General features: G+C 41.0%; 1 long non-coding RNA gene across 1 annotated transcript in view; it reads right to left on the bottom strand.

The window, feature by feature from the left end:
- LOC133641604 (uncharacterized) overlaps positions 1–21,338 on the bottom strand; it is an 81,935-nt gene extending 60,597 nt beyond the window's left edge. Inside the window, exon 1 of the long non-coding RNA XR_009824308.1 lies at positions 21,112–21,338. This is a non-coding gene — a long non-coding RNA (uncharacterized LOC133641604). The remainder of the gene's footprint in view (positions 1–21,111) is intronic.
- Positions 21,339–23,563: the final 2,225 nt, after the last annotated feature.

Here is a 23,563-nt window from a genome sequence, read left to right as displayed (position 1 = left end):
TGTCCTAATCACTTGGCCCGGCCACAGGTGTATAAAATCAAGCACTTAGGCATGGAGACTTGTTTCTACAAATATTTGTGAAAGAATGGGCCGCTCTCAGGAGCTCAGTGATTTCCAGCGTGGAACTGTCATAGGATGCCACCTGTGCAACAAATCCTGTCGTGAAATTTCCTCGCTCCTAAATTTTCCAAAGTCAACTGTCGGCTTTATTATAAGAAAATGGAAGAGTTTGGGAACAACAGCAACTCAGCCACGAAGTGTTGGCCATGTAAACTGACATAAAGGGGTCAGCTGATGCTGAAGCGTATAGTGCAAATAATTTCTTCGCAGTCGGTTGCTACAGAGCTCCAAACTTCATGTGACCTTCCAATTAGCCCACGTACAGTACGCAGAGAGCTTCATGGAATGGATTTCCATGGCGGAGCAGCTGCATCTAAGCCATACACCATCAAGTCCAATGCAATGCAGTGGTGTAAAGCACGTCGCCACTGGACTCTAGACCAGTGGAGACGTGTTATCTGGACTGATGAACCACGCTTTTCCATCTGGCAATATGATGGACGAGTCTGGGTTTGGAGGTTGCCAGGAGAACGGTACATTCTGGACTGCATTGTGCCGAGTGTGAAATTTGGTGGAGGAGAAATTATATTGTGGGATTGTTTTTCAGGAGTTGGGCTTGGCCCCTTATTTCCAGTGAAAGGAACTTTGAATGCTCCAGGATACCAAAACATTTTGGACAATTCCATGCTCCCAACCTTGTGGGAACAGTTTGGAGCGGGCCCCTTTCTCTTCCAACATGACTGTGCACCAGTGCACAAAGCAAGGTCCATAAAGACATGGATGACAGAGTCTGGTGTGGATGAGCTTGACTGGCCTGCACAGAGTCCTGACCTGAACCCGATAGAACACCTTTGGGATGAATTAGAACGGAGACTGAGAGCCAGGCCTTCTTGACCAACATCAGTGTGTGACCTCACCAATGCACTTTTAGAAGAATGGTAGAAAATTCCTTTAAACCCACTCCGCAACCTTGTGGACAGCCTTCCCAGAAGAGTTAAAGCTGTAATAGTTGCAACAGGTGGACCGACATCATATTGAACCATATGGGTTAGAAATGGGATGGCACTTCAAGTTCATATGTGAGTCAAGGCAGGTGGCCAAATACTTTTGGCAATATAGTGCATGTTAAGTGGCTTACATGAGGTGGCTGTCTGTTTAGCAAAGACATTTTTTTTTTACTTACCTGTGCTACTTTTGTTGACAACATTGATGCAGGTAAACCGCCACTGTAGCGTTCTCCTTTGTCTGTTGTTGATGTAGCATCCATGCTATCGGGGCCATCCTCGAGTATGTGTTCCGCTTTAAGATGGTATTTTAAACTTGATGTGCGCCGATGATAAGGAAGTTTGTCGCTAGAATAGGTTGTATTTACATGACGTCACGTCCGGCTCATGAACTATGTAAGGCTCGAAATGGTGGGCCTGCGAGCGTCTCTTGTCATACCATTCTGGGCAGCACTTTGCCTTTCTCGAAGAAAAAATGTCATATCCTTGCGTTGTTTTAAGGCTGATGGAACCGTTAAAATCGCGAAAAGGATAAAACTTTCTTTTAAGTTCCTCGAGAGGTAATTGAGAAGGTCAAAAGATGTCAAGATTTGACAAAAACTATACTTTTAACGTTTAGTATTTCCCATTGAAGTGTTATCTTGATATAATTTGTATTTTATCTTGTTTCTGAGTTTTTAAAAAGCATTTTAAATAAAAGAAACCAAATGTGAGCAAAACTTAAAAGAGTCAAGCTTTTACCAAAGGCAGCAATTATAAATGAAGCCTTCAGCACATACACAATGTTGAGGTCTATAGTTATATTTTGATAAAGACGGGGAAAACACGCAAACTCGTAAAGGACGCGTGCAACAACAAGGTAACAAATGTGGCTGTAGACAAGAAGTTAAATCATGAAATGCAACCTTACCCGAGCAAAAACGATGCATGATTTATCTGTGAGTCTTGAAAGCTGAGAACAAATTCTTCGACCCAGCCACACACAAAGAAGTTGTAGACCTCCATGCTTTTCCAAATGTTTATCTGTTTTGTTCTGGAGCACCAGATAGTTTGACATGTCCGGGAACGCGACCTAATGATAACCCTTGATAAAACTCGACACATCTTTATTTGATAACATATAGAGAACTACTCCATGGCATAGTTTAATTGTTTTTTGCTCATATCTGCTTTTAATGGTAAGATCTAGGCCCCTTGCGTACTAAAGTAGTTCGCACACTGTTTTCTGCACTGCAGCCATATTGGTTTGGTGGTCCACCACTTTGTTTACTTTCGTTCAAAAGTCATGTGATCGGATACAACTTATACCAACAAGTTACCTCAGTTTTATCTTAAGTTCGGTTTTGAAGCGAAATAGGCCGCCTCTCTTGACTGTCACAGACGGTGTAACAATGCGCGCATCTTCCGGGTTAAGCCTTAAAGGCCTACTGAAATAATTTTTATTTATTTAAACGGGGATAGCAGATCCATTCTTTGTGTCATACTTGATCATTTCGCGATATTGCCATATTTTTGCTGAAAGGATTTAGTAGAGAACATCGACGATAAAGTTCGCAACTTTTGGTCGCTGATAAAAAAAGCCTTGCCTGTACCGGAAGTAGCGTGACGTCGCAGGTTGAAAGGCTCCTCACATTTCCCCATTGTTTACACCAGCAGCGAGAGCGATTCGGACCGAGAAAGCGACGATTACCCCATTAATTTGAGCCAGGATGAAAGATTCGTGGATGAGGAACATGAGAGTGAAGGACTAGAGTGCAGTGCAGGACGTATCTTTTTTCGCTCTGACCGTAACTTAGGTACAAGCTGGCTCATTGGATTCCACACTCTCTCCTTTTTCTATTGTGAATCACGGATTTGTATTTTAAACCACCTCGGATACTATATCCTCTTGAAAATGAGAGTCAAGAACGCGAAATGGACATTCACAGTGACTTTTATCTCCACGACAATACATCGGCGAAACACTTTAACTACGGAGCTAACGTGATAGCATCGGGCTTAACTGCAAATACAAACAAAATAAGTAAGCCCCTGACTGGAAGGATAGACAGAAAATCAACAATACTATTAAACACTGGACCTGCAACTACACGGTTAATGCTTTCCAGCCTGGCAAAGCTTAAAAATGCTGTTGCTAACGACGCCATTGAAGCTAACTTAGCTACGGGACTTCGACAGAGCTATGCTAAAAACACTAGCTATCCACCTACGCCAGCCAGCCCTTATCTGCTCATCAACACCCGTGCTCACCTGCGTTCCAGCGATCAACGGCGCGACGAAGGACTTCTTCTCCCGATCATCGATGCGGTCGGCGGCCCAGAGACGGAGGAAGTCAAGGTGAGGACAGCGGTGCGGCGGCGGGCGTTGTAGCTTTCAACGACACCCCGGCCGCCATCAGAGTCGGCAAGAAACATATATTTCCCCAAAGTTACATACGTGACATGCACATAGCGACACGCACGTACGGGCAAGCGATCAAATGTTTGGAAACCAAAGCTGTACTCACGGTAGCGCGTCTGCTCTCCAACTAAATCCTCCTGGTTGTGTTGCTGTAGTCCGCCGCTAATACACTGATCCCACCTACAACTTTCTTCTTTGCAGTCTTCATTGTTCATTAAACAAATTGCAAAAGATTCACCAACACAGATGTCCAGAATACTGTGGAATTTTGAGATGAAAACAGAGCTTTTTGTATTGGATTCAATGGAGTCCGAATACTTTCGTTTCAACGATTGATGTCACGCGCATACGTCATCATACATAGACGTTTTCAACCGGAAGTTTAGCGGGAAATTTAAAATTGCACTTTATAAGTTAACCCGGCCGTATTGGCATGTGTTGCAATGTTAAGATTTCATCATTGATATATAAACTATCAGACTGCATGGTCGGTAGTAGTGGGTTTCAGTAGGCCTTTAACCCAGATGTGATTCATCTTCACTCATTTATGATAACAGGATACTTTTTTGTTAATCACATGGGTTAACGCGTTAACGTTGACAGTCCTAGTAAAAATATAATAAATCTAATTTGTGGCATCATCAGAGAAAGTTATGTACAAGTTTCACTTTTGTATTTAATTTTACATTGATTGATTCATTGATTGAAACTTTGTATTAGTAGATTGCACAGTACAGTACATATTCTGTACAATTGACCACTAAATGGTAACACCCGAATACGTTTTTCAACTTGTTTAAGTCGGGGTCCACGTTAATCTATTCATGGCACATAACTATGGTGCGTTCAAGGACCCTCGATTAAAATGATAAACAGAGGCATCGCTAGTTTAAAAAAAAAAAGAAACAGGGGTAGCGTCAATCCACAGGAGATACACTAAAAATAGAATAATCATAATAATAATGATGTGTTATTACAATTTGTATTGTCCACTGATGATAATCCAATGTGTATCAGTTATCAGTGAATAATGACAGGTTGTATGATTGTTTGAATTCGTAATCTGGTCACTTAATATTGAATATGTTGGCACACAACCAAATTATTTAAAGTTGTTCATCTAGATATGTTTTAGATATGATGATCCCATTTTTTTAAAGTCTAAAGTTTTCCATGTATTTTTAAAAACTGGTTGGAACCAAATCCATGCCAAACATACCAAAAACGTGTTTGTATGGTGTGGCGACACTGGGTTTGGGGGAAGGCCGAGGGTCCCTCTAGGAGTCCTGTGTATGGGGGCCCAGAATTTAATGCTACACCCCAGCCACCAAGATTTGAACCTAGAACCATCAAGTTGTGAAGCAGACCACATGCTCCACTATGTTTCCCTTTTCCCAAAAATGGAGTAAATAATCAAAGCCACACTTTAATCCCCTTTAAGGTGACTACTGTATGCTTTAACTGTATCCCAAAATTGAAAAAAAACTAAACAGAACATTCCTGTTGGTCTTGATCTTCATTTTTAGGGGGCCAATGATGGTCAGATCAGACCACCCTGGCTTTGGTTATCCAAGCAGGAAAAAAGCCAAATTATGTTCCAAAATAAACACTCATAAAACCCAACACAAACCTTCAATCCTTTTTTCACTAAAACCGACTGGGGCTCTGCTGAGAAGCTCAGCTATTCTTCAATCGCCAGCCAAGCGTGAATATTAATTGTTTGAGCTGAACAAGGGCCAATCTCTTCGCCATAAAGGACGAGATGTTGTTCATTATTGTCCAGAGCTGTCATCATTACAGAGACATGTCCTTATAGTATGCTCAGGTGCCCGTGTGCATGTGTGTGTGTTCTTGTATTTCTACCCTTCTTGGGACATCAACAAGGAAAAGTACCTTCCATATGAGGACCGGTGAACAAGTTAGGACCGAAATCATGGCCCTAATCTGGAAAACCATTGCATCTGATAAAGAGCCAAATACTAGAGTCTGTGAACATTGCTCCGAAGTCAGGATTTTTTTTGTTTATTTAATGTGCATACAAAAGTAAACATTGACAGGTGCATAGGCAGCAATATATGATAAAACAAGCGAAAGAAGGACTTCCCTATTCATCCCCGAAAAAACTTGCCAAGAGAAGAGCTGATTGTACGATTTCCGGTGCTGATGTAAGACAACCCGCGTCCCATTTGTGACCATAGGGTGAACAAGTACACTACGGTACTAAGACTATATTGGCCATTAACAGTTAGCTTCTACAGCTTCGTTGCCCAAAGTGCGGCACAGGGGCCATCTGTGGTCCGTGACTCGTTTGTAAGCACATTACAAAAAACACAAAATAGAGATCTCATTTGCACCCCTGGTGGTGAAATCTATCAAAATTAGGGTGGTCCCAAAAAGGAGGGATTTTTCAAATTGACTGTGTGTCGGTTTTAAAAGTGCTCCCCCTCTGGTCAACATATGAAATAACAAGTGTGTGTAAAAATTGAAAATGCTCCCCCTCTGGCCGACATATGTGATAACAAGTGTGTGTAGGAAATGGAAATGCGCCCCCTTTGGCCAAAATTAATACAAAAACTAAAACAAATATGTATATAGAGACATACTGTGATAACTTGAAGTAAATAATGAAGATTAAAAAACAATTACAAACAAAAATAGAAAAATTATTAACTAAAAGCTTGCCATTTTAAAAGGGACAAGTGGTAGAAAATGGATGGATGGATGGATGGATATATTTCATTTCATTTCAATTCATTTTTATTTATCTCCTTCATTGATGTGCATCTTTGATAGACAATTATACCTCAATTATTCAGTTACACAGTTACACACCAATGCCTGAGAAGGAGCAGGATGAAGAAAAATCTTCTATTTTCCTGCCCCCTTCAACATAATACATAGTCTTACTTAATGATATATGAACCAACAATTACATCCAAATATAACGAAAACAAACAAAAAAACACACAAAAAAACAGAAGTGCAAGACTTCATGAAGTACAAACCGAACAAAAAAACAAAAGAAGTAACATACACCTCACGGGATGATACAAAACAAATACAAAACCAGGCAAAAATTAAGTAAAATAATAAATATAAAGCAAAATTGTAAACACTTATGGCTGTCCATATGATTTTATTGTTCTGTCTTTATATATTTTTTTCAATTGGAATATATTTTTACAATCTTTTATCTCATTGTAAAGAGAATTCCATAGTTTAACCCCCACCACTGATATGCACATTTGTTTTAAAGTTGTCCTTGAATACTGATGTTGGAAATGACCTTTTCTTCTATGCTTTTCATTCTCAGAAGTGATGACAAACATTTTTTGTAAATTTGCTGGTAATGTTTTGCTTTTAGCCTTAAACATGACACATGTCTGTAACTTTACTAGCTCCTGTAATTTCAATAAACCCGAATTAATGAATAATATGTTAGTGTGTTCTAAGTAATCTACTTTATGAATAATCCTTATAGCTCTTTTCTGTAGTTGATACAATGCCTTTATGTTACTCTTATATGTGTTCCCCCACACTTCCACACAGTAGCTGATATATGGCAATATAAGTGCACAATACAATATATGCATTGCCCTATAATCTAACACATATTTTACCTTATTTAATATAAAAATACTCTTAGACATCTTTTTCCATACATGTGCAATATGAGATTTCCATGTCAGACCGTCATCCAGTATCACTCCTAAAAATCTAAGTTCAGAAACCCTTTCAATATCAATTCCATCTATTGACAGTTTGATCGTTTCCTCCCTTTTCCTCTTACAAAAAATCATGAACTTTGTTTTTTCTACATTTAATGATAATTTATTGGCATCAAACCATCTCTTAAGTTTAATCATTTCCTGTTCAATAATGTTTGATAATGCTTTTAAGTCATGTCCCGAACTATAAAAGTTGGTGTCGTCCGCAAATAATACAAATTTTAATAACTTTGATACCTCACAAATATCATTAATATATAAAAAAAACAATTTTGGTCCCAAAACCGAACCTTGTGGAATTCCACATTCAATCCTCATTTGTTCAGATGTATTACCCATAAAATCCACAAACTCTTGTCTATTATCTAAATAACTTCTTAGCCAGTCTAAAACTACTCCTGTCACACCAAATGAATACAACTTGGACAATAATATAGAATGATCTATAGTATCAAATGCTTTTTTAAGATCGATAAATACCCCTATAGTGTATTTCTTATTATCAATTGCTGTTGCTATATCCTCCATTATATTCATTACAGCTGAAGCAGTGGATCTATTGGTCCGGAATCCATACTGGCTCTCACTCAACAGATATATATATATATATATATATATATATATATATATATATATATATATATATATATATATATATATATATATATATATATATATATATATATATATATATATATATATATATATATATATATATATATAATTAATGTTGTAAATACAAATATTTATATATCTAGAAAGGGTGGTCCTAAAGAGGTAGGCATTTTCCGGAGGTCTGGAGAAGGTAAGAAAAAGAGAGTGTGAAAATTAAAAAAACAATTACAAACAAAAATTCAAAAATAATTAACTAAAAGCTTGCCATTTTAAAAGGGACAAGCGGTAGAAAATGGATGGATGGATATATATATATGTATATATATATATATATATATATATATATATATATATATATATATATATATATATATATATATATATATATATATATATATATATATATATATATATACATATATATGTCTTAATTAGATTATCCAAAAAAATAGTGCTCAATACCGTGGTAAAGCGCAATATATGTATGTGTGGAAAAAAAATCACAAGACTACTTCATCATGAAGTAGTCTTGTGATTTTTTTTCCACAAATACATGTATATATATATATATATATATATATATATATATATATATATATATATATATATATATATATATATATATATATATATATATATATATATATATATATATATATATATATATATATATATATATATATATATTTATATGTATATATTATTAATGTTGTAAATAAAAATCTTTATACATCTAGAAAGGGTGGTCCTAAAGAGGTAGGCATTTTGCGGAGGTCTCAAGAAGGTAAGAAATACAAGTGTGTATGTGTGTGTGTGTGTGTGTGTGTGTGCGTGTGTGTTTGTGTGTGTAAGATGATAACCAACTATGTAGTTGTACATGTGTCACAGCTGCAGAGCACAATCAATCAAGAGAAGCCATTGTGTGTAGAAAAAGACAATGTATTGCATCAATAAGAGAGGCTCTACAATCAACATCCAATGGCTATCCCTCTAATGAAACAAGCCTTTCACGAGCAAAACTGAAAATCAAAGAAGAAAATAAAAGGGGGCCAGCATGCCTGCACTTTGTACAGGTACAAAGAGTTCAAGACAAACACTTGCATTGATTGGTGCCTTTTTTATCCTTTAAAGCTGAGAAAGAAAACAAACTGACTGTAACTCATTCCACCCCGTCTGAAAGATGCAACGAGACCCTGCAGTGGGTGGAAATAACGACCACATTGACTCCTTTAAAAACATCACACATGGAAGAATCAATCAGTAACTTCATCCCTCAAGTCGCCTGTTTCCATCAGGACAACATATCGCTCCTCTCCCCCCGGTTCTGTTAAATACTTGGCACCGAACACAATGTATTCATCAGCAGGCATTCCGCTACTGCCGTTAACTTTATGCGAAGACCATTATTTAAAACGGAAAAACACAAGAGCCTGCGATGCCACTTCTGCAGCCACGGCTGAATAGTGTAGTCTGGAATCTGCGGAGGGGCCCGTAAGTGACGCTCCAGTGGGCCGCCACAAACAACACGAGAAAGAAATGAACCAAAGAGGCAAGAGAAAGGGGGATGTTTTTCATCTAAAAAGATACTTAAACATATACAGCATGGGGTCTCAAACTCACTTTACTCGGGGCCAGCTGGAGGTAGAGTGTGAGTGAAGCTGTGTCACACAAAGCTTCCACCTGCACAATCACGTTTATTTCTACCTGCAGCTATACACCTAAAATTGCATGTAAAACATTTTTATTTTCTGACTAAATTCCCCAGGAGATGGTCAGAGAGGAACTAAGGAAAGAAAAAACTTCTGATGGCCAGTCGACCCCTGCAACTCCCCATCTTCCTGGTTGGACATAATGTACGAGGCACCACACACAGCCATAGGATAATGTAATGGTACAAAAGCACATGTTTGAAATAGTTTATGATCGCACTCAACAGTTTAACAGCAACCATCCATCCATCTATTTTCTTCCGCTTATCCGAGGTTGCGGGGGCAGAAGCCTAAGCAAAGAAGCCCAGACTTCCCTCTCCCCAGCCACTTCGTCCAGATCCTCCCGGGGGATCCCGAGGCATTCCCAGGCCATCCGGGAGACATAGACCCTGTCTACATTAAGCCAGATAACTCCTTAAACTAATAATTATTTAGCCTAAGCTCTGTTTCAGCAACACTAAACCATCGTTTAAGGTTCCCCTCCTTGGATTATTTTTTACACGGGTAAGTGCGCCATGTATTTCTTGAATCTCCGGCTCTTAGCTTTGTATGGACTCATCCATCGTTTACAAACCGAGTTCGGAGAGGAAGTGAAGTAAGAAAGACCGCGCCCCACACAGGAAGTGACTCCAGAAAGAAGGCGCCATAGCCAGCTTCATAACAACCTGTTTCGTAGCTCGGAGCTAACCACTGGAAATATGAAGGCGAGTGTGACCGACTCTGCCTGTCGTCCGGGTTCGCAGGACCACCAAGGAAGGACATTGTCGTGAGCAGGTGTAGACTTCTTTATTTTGCAATATGAAAAAGTCTATTTGGGTTGCTTTTCAGCTGCGCCTCCTCCTGCTCGCTCTGCCGTTCGCTCCTCCGCGTCACAGTGTCGTCGTCTGCCTTGCGCTCTTTGTCGCTCTCGCTCAGCGTCAGCTTCCCTCTGGCTCCTTCTCTTCTCTCCGCCTCTCTCGCTCTTCAGCCTTCCGCGCCGTCTTCGTCTCGCTCTCGGTCGCTTCCGCTCTGCATCCACTGCTGGCTCTCCAACTCCTTCCACTTCCTCGTCCTCGGCTGTCGCGCTTTTATACACAGAGAGGGGATTATTTAATTGTGCCCAGCCGGGTGATTCCCGCACCTGAGGTTCGCGGCGTCGGACCCGGCGCGCCCCGCCTCGCTGCTCGCTCGCCGTCCACGCCTCCTCGCCGGCATCTTGGAGCAGGCTCCGGTGTGCCCTGCTTCGCTGTCGGTCCCGGCGGGGCACGTCTCGCTGTCGGTCTGCCGGCCCCGCCTGCCCGCAGCCAGTCATCCAGACATGAATACCTTAAGAGAAAGCGATTGCAGCTATTTGAGATACTACACATCCCAGACGGCAACATAGCAATGTTGAGCGGCGGTTTTGGATAAGGCTTGGAAGAAAGTCAGCCTGGTGGGATATGTTTGTCGACGAGTGTGTTGTGCCAGAACAAGGGCAAGAGAACTTTCGAATGTCCAGGTCAGCTGTGATTCTACTTAGTGAAAAACTTTGTCCATTTCTCAGAGGAGAGACAACGAGAACACGGGCTCTCGTGGACGTGATAAAAAAGGTAGCGTGTTTTTTGTATTACCTGGCCGACGAGGGGAGACTATGGAAAACGGCGAATGCATTCGTACTCGCCAAGCAGACCGTATCAGTTATTGTTCGCCATGTATGTCGAGCGATTACTCAACTTCTTGGTCCAGAGTATATAAAGCTTGCTAACAAGTTGCTTACTTTTACATGTCCATTAAATATTTGATTAATTTATGATGGCTCAGGTGTGATTCACTCCAATAGGGCCCCACAGCACGCTGGATTCCAGTTAATTGAAATACCACAACACTGGATATTGTTCAGATAAGTTTAATTTAATTTAAGAACTTGCACACAAAGCAACTATGACATGCGCATTTTCCGCGCATGCGTACTAGGACGCGTTATGCTGGCAGACGAAGGGATCAGGGGATCTTAAACATGGCATTGTGTGTGTGTGGACAAGGATATGATTAGGCGGGACATACCCTGGATAACTCGGCTTAGTGTAGAAGGGGCCATAGTCTTCCCAACGTGTCCTGGGTCTTCCCCGTGGCCTCCTGCGGGTCGGACGTGCCCTAAACACCTCCCCAGGGAGGCGTCCGGGTGGCATCCTGACCAGATGCCCCAACCACCTCATCTGGCTCCTCTCGATGTGGAGGAGCAGCGGCTTTACCTTGAGCTCCTCCCGGATGCCAGAGCTTATCGCCCTATCTCTAAGGGAGAGCCCCGCCGCCCGACGGAGGAAACTCATTTCGCCCGCTTGTACCCGTGATCTTGTCCTTTCTGTCATAACCCAAAGCTCTTGACCATAGGTGAGGATGGGAACGTAGATCGACTGGTAAATTGAGAGCTTTGATTTCCGGCTCAGCTCTTTCTTTAGCTTAGGAAACATTGTTTAACAGCAACCGTTTCTTAAAACTCGGCGGCTCCGGGGCTTCAACTGAGAAAAGCCTGTATAAAAGTTACTGTCCAAAGTAATGTGACTTGAAGTTGTGTAACGGAGAGGTCCCATCAGTCCAGCAATCCGAACTTCAGGGTTCGAGTGTGTAGTACTGTTGTAGCATGGTACGACTTTCCAAGTGTTTGTGTGTCATAAGGCCGTGTTCACACTACAGGTCCCTTCTAGGTCACTTTTTTTACTGATATGTGACCTTTGAATTTTTTAAATCCAATCCACGCCTGTTTTATATGTGGATATAAATCAGGAACGTATGTAATGCGACTGCAGTCTGAACGATCGGGTCGCGTTCATCTGACCAATACGTCATAAAAAAGCAATAACCGTCATAATTATTCGCTAAAATAGGCAGTTGCAAAACAAATAGTTGAGAAATTAGCAGAAAACAGGTGAAAATAATACAAAACCCCAAATCCATTGAAGTTGGGACGTTGTGTAAATCGTAAATAAAAACACAATACAATGATTGGCAAATACTTTTCAACTTATAACAGCCCTTTGAGACACTTGTGATTTAGGGCTATATAAATAAACATTGATTGATTGATTGATATATTCAGTTGAACATACTGCAAAGACAAGATATTTAATGTTCAAACTGAGAAACTTTTTGCAAATAATCATGAACTTAGAATTTAATGGCCGCAACACATTTCAAAAAAGTTGGCACAGGGGCATTTTTACCACTGTGTTACATGGCCTTTCCTTTTAACAACACTCAGTAAACATTTGGGAACTGAGGAGACCAGTTTTTTAAGCTTTTCAGGTGGAATTCTGAAGTGTTTCTGAGCCCATGTGGGGATATCCTTTACACACTGATGTCGGTTTTTGATGCAGAACCACCTGAGGGACCGAAGGTCACGAGCATTCAATGTTGGTTTTCAGCCTTGCCGCTTATGTGCAGTGATTTCTCCAGATTATCTGAACCTTTTGATGATATTACGGACCTTAGATGGTGAAATCCCTAAATTCCTTGCAATAGCTCGTTGAGAAATGTTGTTCTTAAACTGTTCGACAATTTGCTCACGCATTTGTTCACAAAGTGGTGATCCTCGCCCCATCCTTGTTTGTGAATGACTGAGCATTTCATGGAAGCTGCTTTTATACCCAATCATGGCATCCACCTGTTCCCAATGAGCCGGTTCACCTGTGGGATGTTCCAAATAAGTGTTTGATGAGCATCCCTCAACTTTCTCAGTCTTTTTGCCACTTGTGCCAGCTTTTTTGAAACATGTTGCAGGTATCAAATTCCAAATGAGCTAATATTTGTAAAAAATATTGAAGTTTACCTGTTCGAACGTTAAGTATCTTGTCTTTGCAGTCTATTCAATTGACTATAAATTGAAAAGGATTAGCAAATCATTGTATTCTGTTTTTATTTACTACGTGCCAACTTCACTGGTTTTGGGTATTGTGTATTTTAGGAACCCAATGTTCCACCACTCCTGTGTCTGACTGCTCGCTCACATGCTCTTTGGAGCAGACGTCTAAGAAAATGTCCCACAGACTGCGAGAGCCAAAATGCTTGCCCTCTTTGTCCTTAATCTTTGATGCGCAATTAAAAAGGTTTAAAAAAAAGATTTTATTTGATTGCACAAAATCCTTGAAATTGCCACAAATGCGCCAGAACTGAGACATGCTAGAACTGGAACTATGTTTACTACTGTAAACAGTGCAGCATGTCGTGTCTGCATGTGGGTCAGACTACGCTCACATTAGACTTTCAATGTACATTATTATGTCAGATTTGACAAAAACAATTCTACCCTGCAGAGTGAACGTAGCCTAAGAGTCAGTCTTCTAAAGCAGTGTTTGTCAACCTTTTTTTGAGCCCAAGCGAATTTTTGTTCTTTGAAAAAATCCGGAGGCACATTACCAGCAGAAATCATTAAAAAAATTAAACGAAGTAGACAATAAAAAGTCGTTGTCGCAATTGTTGGATATGACTTTAAACCATAACCAAGCATGCATCACTATAACTCTTGTCTCAAAGTAGGTGTACTGTCACGACCTGTCACATCACGCCGTGACGTATTTGGAATTTTTTGGTGTTTTCCTGTGTGTAGTGTTTTAGTTCTTGTCTTGCGCTCCTATTTTGGTGGTGTGGAAGTCTGTTGCTTCCCTTTCAGGGTTCGACGGACCAATGTGACCACAATACCTCGGAACGTGGGTTTCAACAGGAGAGTTTTTATTTATTTTTGTTCTCGTCGCCTTCAGCCCTTCTTCCTTTGCTTTTCAGCCGACCGGTCCCTTCTGACCCGCTCCTTGTTGCTTTTCAGCACCTCGGTCTTTCTCCTGCTCCCACTATCTCCTCCTCTCATGGTCTCCGGCGCTGCTAATAAAGGAACAGGTGATTAGATAACTCGCTCCAGCTGAGATATCCACTCACCCGTCTGCTGGCCGGCCCCCGCGCACACCCCGCCCGCAGGGAACGCGTGGACCACGCCCCTCTCCACAGGTGGCTTTTCCTGTTTTGTTGGTATTTTCCTGTTGCAGTTTCATGTCTTCCTTTGAGTGCTATTCCCCACCCCTGCTTTGTCTTAGCAATCAAGAACAATTAAGTTGTTGCTATCTCTTTTTTTGTGTGGACAATGTTGATTGTCATGTCATGTACGGATGTACTTTGAGGACGCCGTCTCTGCTCCACACGCTGTAAGTCTTTGCTGTCGTCCAGCATTCTGTTTTTGTTTGCTTTGTAGCCTGTTCAGTTTTAGTTTGGTTCTGCATAGCCTTCCCTAAGCTTCAATGCCTTTTCTTAGGGGCACTCACTTTTTGTTTATTTTTGGTTTAAGCATTAGATACCTTTTTACCTGCAAGTTGCCTCCCGCTGTCGCCTGCATATTGTGATCACGACAAACCATCGTCGTCTCACACGACCTGTTCCCGACATCTACAGAGCAATTAGCTACCGGCTGCCACCTACTGATATTGAAGAGAATATAACATGGTTACTCTGCCAAGCTTTAGACAGCACCGACACTCAACAACGGCACATTATTTGCGGATTATAATTACTGGTTTGCAAAAAATATTTGTAACCCAAATAGGTGAAACTACATAATCTCCCACGGCACACCACACTGTGTCTCACGGCACTAGTGGTTGAAAAACAGTGTTCCAAACCTTTTCGAATAATTCTCAATGCAGGACTAAAACTCTCCAAGATGTTTTGTTTCTCTTTAAACATGCAGACCAACAAAAAAGAACCTCCCGGGCTCTATGGAAGGCAAGTAATTGTATCTCAAAGGATGCTCGCAGGGAAATAAAGGAAACAAAGGACAGAGCAAATCCCCTGTATACTTTAGATCAGATGTGCCGTGGAATGAAAACATGTCGACGTGAGAGGAGGAAAAGATGTATACCTTCCACACTTCCATTGCCCACGTGACTCTAAATCCATAGCCTCTCTCCCACCAGGTCACATGGATCCCCCCTACCTGCGCAATCTCTGGTGATCATCCCTCCCAACCCCACCACACACACACACACACACACACACACACACACACACACACACACACACACACACACACACACACACACACACACACACACACACACACACACACACACACACACACACACACACACACACACACACACGGACAGACCTCACTGTGCATTCCTTCCTCACAGAGCGGATCATCCACCTCAACAACAATAACAACAATGATATTTACAGCCAGGTTCCCTGGGGTCGGCCAAGTTCCTTGTCACGGAGCACATGCTGTGCATTCAATGCTCACTGCTATTCTCCTAGACTCTTACCAGGAAGCACAAGATTGGTCTCAGTTTTGCTTATGAGACTTGGGAACCTTTTTCACAGAACCTGGTCTTTTGACGTCAGTCGGGTTGTAAATTAGACAGGGGTGAAGATTATCAGACCTCAGTTACTCCTCCTGTCACAAGAAGGTTCTGGGTGTTTCATTTTGTCCTGACTGAGTGTTCTTGATGGATGGGAATGTAGAACAATAGGATCATTGAGGTCAGAATATTCCTTTCTTAGTCTGTCGCTCCTCAGTCATCTATGTTTTAATGAAAGTCCTAAACCAGACAAGTTTGTAATAATTTGTGTCTGGTTGGATTTTACAAGACACTTTGGATTGTTAGCTTCCAATTAGCAAGAAAAAAAAAATTCAGGCTAAGCCTGGGCCCCTGGAGAGGGGGTCCAGACTGAGGCCAATGGGGGGAAAAAACCTCATAGCCATAGCACACATAAACATGTTTGTAAGAGGGAAACATCAAAGGACACAAAGGACATTAAAGGCCTACTGAAATGCGATTTTCTTATTTAAACAGGGATAGCAGGTCCATTCTATGTGTCATACTTGATCATTTCGCGATATTGCCATATTTTTGCTGAAAGGATTTAGTAGAGGACATCGACGATAAAGTTCGCAACTTTTGGTCGCTGATAAAAAAGCCTTGCCTGTACCGGAAGTAGCAGACGATATGCGCGTGACGTCACAGGTTGTGGAGCTCCTCACATCTGCACATTGTTTACAATCATGGCCAAAAGCAGCGAGAGCGATTCGGACCGAGAAAGCGACGATTTCCCCATTAATTTGAGCGGGGATGAAAGATTTGTTGATGAGGAAAGTGAGAGTGAAGGACTAGAGGGCAGTGGAAGCGATTCAGATAGGGAAGATGCTGTGAGAGGCGGGTAGGACCTGATATTCAGCTGGGAATGACTAAAACAGTAAATAAACACAAGACATATATATACTCTATTAGCCACAACACAACAAGGCTTATATTTAATATGCCACAAATTAATCCCGCATAACAAACACCTCCCCCCTCCCGTCCATATAACCCGCCAATACAAATCAAACACCCGCACAACACACTCAATCCCACAGCCCAAAGTACCGTTCACCTCCCCAAAGTTCATACAGCACATATATTTTCCCAAAGTCCCCAAAGTTACGTACGTGACATGCACATAGCGGCACGCACGTACGGGCAAGCGATCAAATGTTTGGAAGCCGCAGCTGCGTACGTACTCACGGTACCGCGTCTGCGTATCCAACTCAAAGTCCTCCTGGTAAGAGTCTCTGTTGTCCCAGTTCTCCACAGGCCAATGGTAAAGCTTGACTGTCATCTTTCAGGAATGTAAACAATGAAACACCGGCTACGTGTTTGTGTTGCTGCAGCCGGCCGCTAATACACCGCTTCCCACCTACAGCTTTCTTCTTTGTTGTCTTACGGGAAATTTAAAATTGCACTTTAGTAATCTAACCCGGCCGTATTGGCATGTGTTGCAATGTTAAGATTTCATCATTGATATATAAACTATCAGACTGCGTGGTCGGTAGTTGTGGGTTTCAGTAGGCCTTTAAAGACATTAGCAGAGCAGAGCTGATTCAACCATCCACTTCTACACACAGCCACAAAAGTAAATCAACAACAACAACAACAACAAAAATTATACACTGTGGTGGTCTCTGCGCACGCCATCGTCTGCTGTGGTGGGGGGAGCATGGCCAGAGACAGAAGCAGACCCAACAAAGCAACCAAGACAGCCAACTCCACCCTCGGCCGGCCACCAACTCTCGGCCAGTGTCCAGTCTGCATGGATGAGCGAGGCTGCGTACTTGCGCACTACAGGGCATTGAATCACCTCAATGTGTCACTAGTGTACAAAACGGGCAATTTTTTGGCGCATTTAAAAATCAATAAACCCGCATCGGACGTGGTACTGTAAAATCCCACAATAAAAGTAAAAAAACGATTCAATGTGAAAAAATATGTTTGAACTCACAATTTGTAATGGCCATTTGATGCCATATAAGCCATTGGTACCGCTCGTAGTTGGTTGATTCGAGTGGAAGTGGCAGGCAAACCATTTCACCGCCAGGACAGCTTAACTAGTTTCCGGGGTCGGCCGACCTCGTCTCACAAGATCTAGTCTCTCTTTAAATATCCTTCTAGAAAATGCCCTTGCAAATATGTATCTGCCACCTAATCAACGTTTTGCTCTGCTACTTTGTTGGTTAAAAAAGTGAGTACCGCTGAGAGGAGGAGGGCATGGTCGGCACTTCTCCTGCAGGAATGGGGTGTGTATGGACCGGCCTCGAAGCGCAGCTGTCAGGTGATTGGATTACCCAACTGGGGATGATCATCCAATCACCTACCATGCTTATCAGCAGCAGCCGGGCCGACAGACGAGGTTGGAGTTGGAGTTGCTGATGAACAGACGCACACGGAACATTACCAAAAAGACAACACGCCAGAGGGACTGAAAAGTCACGGGCGAGAGACTGGAAAGTTGTGTGCTGTCCTAGCCATAAATTCATGTTCGTCCAAACAATGGATTGTATTATACAAGTTTGAGTCAAATAGTATAAAAATTAGGTCTGCAGCTGTCGATTATTTTAGCAATCAAGTAATCTATTGATTAGTTTGTTCAGATTCTTGGATGAAACACACTTTATAGCAGGGGTGGGCAATTAATTTTTACCGGGGCCGCATGAGCAACCCGAGCACTGCTAGAGGGCCACATCGACAATATTTCAATTAAATTTTGCTCAATATTATTTTTGATGTATACCGTAAGATAAATAATAATAATAATAATTTATAATAATAATAATACTTTCATTTAACCTAACTTAACTTTATACCAAAAGCACTGCTTTGGAAATCATTTGTACCCCTTTCAGAGATCACATTTAGTTCCCCTTAAACATCCTCATGTTGCACAATGAAATGTAAACATAGGATGAAGTGTGCATTCCTGTAACTTTCTCTAGTAACACCATTCCATGATTACTATCAATAAATTAACATTAATAACAAATGACAGTAAAATAAGCACACGTATGATTGAGGAGTCATAGTGTAACTTTGTGTGGTGTTTGAGTTGTCCGACTTTTTGTGTGGCCATAAACGCACCAGTGGTTTAGTGGTATGCGTGTTGGTGACAGATGACAAGTTGGTTTTGGCCTGGTTTGTACGGCAGAAAATGACTAGTTTTTCGAGATAGAAGTGTTTTACTCATGTTTTTGGTGTGGTTATGGCCGAATATAAACAGTTTTGCTCAATAAAGTGATCGATATAATTCCTGGCCTCGAAGCATCTCGATAGACGTTACAATAATTGAACGGTGTTCAATTGAACGGTGTTGACGAACACCGTTAGGGCCGCTTGTTGTCACTGTCACTCAAAGTTGCATTGCAAAATTACACAGAATAAATGTGTTTATTTTGTTTAGAATTCAGATTGGTTTGATTTGGTGCGCGGCATATATTTGCTGTGCGCAGAGGACGCTTGAGCAGTGCGCAATTGCGCAGGCGCGCACCTTAGAGGGAACGTTGCTTGGCAGTCCATGTCTTGTTGAAAACACGGCATTCGTCATCAACTTTTGTCTTTTTAGCGTCTCGGGGGTAAACCGTGCATCACTTGTCGCTGTGCACCTTCACTCACAGGTTACACACGGACATACGCACATAAATAACACTTTTCAAAATAAAAGCAGCACAGTTGTATTGCGCGCATGACATAGATGTTTTTTCAACTTTATTTTGTAATTTGTGATTGCAGCTGTTCACATTCACTCACAATCACGCACGCGCATACGTCCACACGGAAGTAATACAAATAACGCTTTTCAAAACAAAAGCAGCACCGTTGTATTGCACACTCGACATAGATACTTTTTAAAATGTATTTTGTAATTTCTGATTGGCCTCACGCGGGCCGGACAGGGACGCACAAAGGGCCCGCGGGCCGCAGAATGCCCACGTCTGCTTTATAGCCTCAATGTGTATTTGAAGGAAAATAGTTAAAACCAAAAAATTCTGCTTGCCATAACCTTAATTCTTTTTTTGTTAAACATACGTAACATCAACATTAAAATTGTACTTTTAACATGTGTGCATTAGTACAAATCCATGACTCTCATGCGTGCTTTATTGCTTTGTGTCCACGTGTTTAAAGTTCCGGGCAGAACATGCGGTCCAGATTTGATCAGATTTTATTAGTTACACTCATTAAACAATTAATCTAAGCAACATTCTGCTTAGGGGCAGCACTTTTGCACAGGGATTAGTGTGTGTGCCTCACAATATGAAGGTCCTGGGTTGTGTGGAGTTTGCATGTTCTCCCCGTGACTGCGTGGGTTCCCTCCGGGTACTCCGGCTTCCTCCCGCCTCCAACAACATGCACCTGGGGATAGGTTGATCGGCAACACTAAATTGGCCCTAGTGTGTGAATGTGAGTGTGAATGTTGTCTATCTGTGGTAGAAAATGGATAGATGGATGGCATTCTGCTTAGGACCATATGTGGATATGTGGGGGAAAAAATTAAGATAAATGATGGCATACGACAGATTGGCCTTTTCCACGTGTGGATATAAATCACGTATATCTGCCAATCCATTTGCAATATAAAAGGGACACATATACCTTGTCAGTGTGTATGACAATCTAAATGTGACAAATGGTGATACATATGCACACTCTGAACTGAACAAACAACACAGTTTATACACATTCCTTGATAGATGTAGTAAAAGCATTGATCATTAAACCCGGCCTATAGAGGCTTTGCAGTCACGTGACTTTGTGTTATGCCGCCATCTTGCCGGTCAACCGGTCAGCTCGTTCCTACGTGTTCGTACAGATTCAGTTTGATTTCTGCGCTACATTTTCACCGATTTCATCCGAATTATGGCTGATTTGCTATCCAATGAAGTTGTGCATTTGGATGAAGAGTCCAAGAAACGTTACCGAGAGAAGTTGAACCTTGTTGGCACAACGGATCCGTACCTTTTACCGAGAAGCATGCTAAAATCACCTGAGCATTTTGCAACAGTCGACCTGCCTGATCTCTCATATCCAGACATTTATAATTACCTCGTCGATTCACCATCTCCGTACACTGGAAAGGACCTTAAGGCATACAAGAGTCTGGATGCCTACAAGTGTTTTACAGCAGGTTTTGTGCATGATGGGCTGATATGGCAGATTCCAAACAAGAATCGATTTCTTCTCATGACCAAGGTAAGGAAAAAGCACACACAGAAGAGCCTACTGTCTGTTTACAAATCTGCGTGGCAGTAACAGTGTGATTGTGGTGAATAGTTTGTTTACATACCTGATATGAAGTGTTCATTGCATATCCTTGTGTAAATCGTAGGTTTCCATCGTTCACGACAAATCGCCGCGATCCATTTATCGCGTTTTTCGATGTTTGCCGGGAATCTATAGAAGCTAAGATTTGGTTTATTGCCTCGTCTATTGCTACATCCAACAGCACAGCAGGTTTCCGGCATTTCCAAGCTCAAATAGCAGCAGATCTAACAAGAAAGCGTGTGTGAGTCGTTGACCGGCACTGAACTGGTGACCGGCAAGATGGCCGCCAAGCTAATGGGCGTGGCTGATGACATCAGCTGCAAAGCCTCTATAGAAAAGTACAGTATTGCAGAGGTTACCTGCAACATTCTTAACTCAATCCAATTATTTAAGGCACAGGTGTATAACTCAAGGCCTGGGGCACAGATCTGGCCCGCCACATCATTTTATATTGCCCGCAAAATGTTAATAATATACTTTAATAAAGAATATTTTCTCACTAAATATTTGTTCTTTTCATTTTGACATTCAAAAAATACACGGACTGCGTGCTTATCTTTATATACATGTCTTTTCGAATGTAATATTATCTAATAATGCAACAAAATGTTATCTTTTTTTTTTTAAATAAAAAGAAGAACTTAAATATCAGCTTGACTTATGATTTCAAAGCAAGTTATCAAATTGTGCACTGTAATAAATGACAATAGACTTTACGGTAAAATTCTGCAAAAGAGACTCTTCTTACCTGCTGATCTGTATTTGGGATCTGCATAAATCCTGAAAATTGGCAACTTAGCTGGCAGTTGTTTTTTTTTTTTTAACTAAAAAAACAACTTTGGTACTGTTTGTGTTTACAGTAATACACTATTAAATAAGTGTGACCAGTAGATGGCATTCACACATAAGAGATATGTGTAGACTGCAATATGATGGCAGTCACACACAAGAGAGACATGTAGACTGCAATATGACTCAAGTAAACAACACCATAATTCTATATGTTCTTTAGAAAATATAGAACATTACAGACGACGCTCAAAAATCTATCAAAATGTTTTAAGTACGACTCTGGTAAGCTATGAAGCCGCACCGCTTGATGGATTGTACTGTGCTTCAACATACACGTATTATTGTAATGTGTGTATAAGGTAAGACATATTATCTGGCGTTTTGTTTCGCAATATCATGCAAAAGAGACTCTTCTTACCTTGTGGTACCTGCTGATCTGTATTTGGGATCTGCATAAGTCCTGAAAATTGGTGACTTTTTTTTACTAAAAAAGCTACTTTGGTACGGTTTGTGTTTACAGTAATACACTATAAAATCAACAAATCTAGATTTGACTGTAAAAAAGAGTGGTACTGTTTTTCCATTACATTTACAGAAATATGCCGTAAAAAAAAGCCATTGCAACTTTTACGATAAAATTCTGGCAACTGAGCAAGTTTTTTTTTACACTAAAATCTTTTTTTTTTTTTTAAGCGAACGTAAAAAGAGTGAATAATCAAATGCTTAGGCAATAATGCAATATCATGAGCTGAATACTTACTTTAAAAAAATCATTTATTTACAAGTGGTCAGACATAACTGCGATTTGGCCCTCATTGAAAACAAATTTGACATTCCTAATTTAAGGTACACATTACATTTACAAATAGGGTTGCATTCTCTCCATTGAGTAGTTGTTCGTTTTTGAAACATCAGTACAACATTTTTTTGATAGGTGAGTATTTTTTGCCCCCCTAACCATGATGACTACAGAGGAAAAAATAAGTCAAGGTTTGCAATATTATAATTATAATCTAAATCAGGCTAGTGGGCCCTAATGAATCCATGCCAGGTTGGCTAATGACAGCACACGTCCAGCTGCTCATAGAACGCGGCAGAGCAAGCGAGCTGCCTGGTCAGCGGACCTGTCTGTTCACTATCATGATGATGTGTGTGTGCACATGTGTGTTGTTGTTGTGTTTACACGAAGATGCTGACTCCCTTGTTTGGGTCTCACCCTCTGTAAGCACTAATTATTACAAAGCAATGAATGCCAGCAGCTTCCTCTTAGGCATACTTTTTTACCAACATAGTCAGCACAAGTGGAAAATCGGGGTCAGAAGTGTCGCTAGGCTGTTTCCCAACATGCCTTGCAGCATTTTTGTAAATAGTTGTTGAAGTTACGTGTATTTTGTTAGTGTTTGTCGTTGTTTATTACGATTTCCAGTTGCTTGTGCGTAGTAACTTGCTAAATTTACTCCGTCACATTTACTTAAAAGGGTCATATTATGATTTTTTTTTTGTCACGACGGGGTTTTCGCAGCTTACTGCGGGGTTCATTCTCCCGGGATGCAGACGGACCACTCTGGACAAAGCGTGCAGGTAAGAACATGATTTATTCTCAAAAATAACGCAAAGTATTAAAAACAGAAAACAAGCAAAAGGAATATTGTGCTGATCGCACTCGAAACTAAGCTACCACT

This window comes from Entelurus aequoreus, linkage group LG24 (assembly GCF_033978785.1).
Source record: "Entelurus aequoreus isolate RoL-2023_Sb linkage group LG24, RoL_Eaeq_v1.1, whole genome shotgun sequence".
Classification (NCBI taxonomy): Eukaryota; Metazoa; Chordata; class Actinopteri; order Syngnathiformes; family Syngnathidae; genus Entelurus; species Entelurus aequoreus.
The sequence above is the reverse complement of the archived record's forward strand: the minus strand, read 5'-3'. Positions and strand labels throughout refer to the sequence as shown.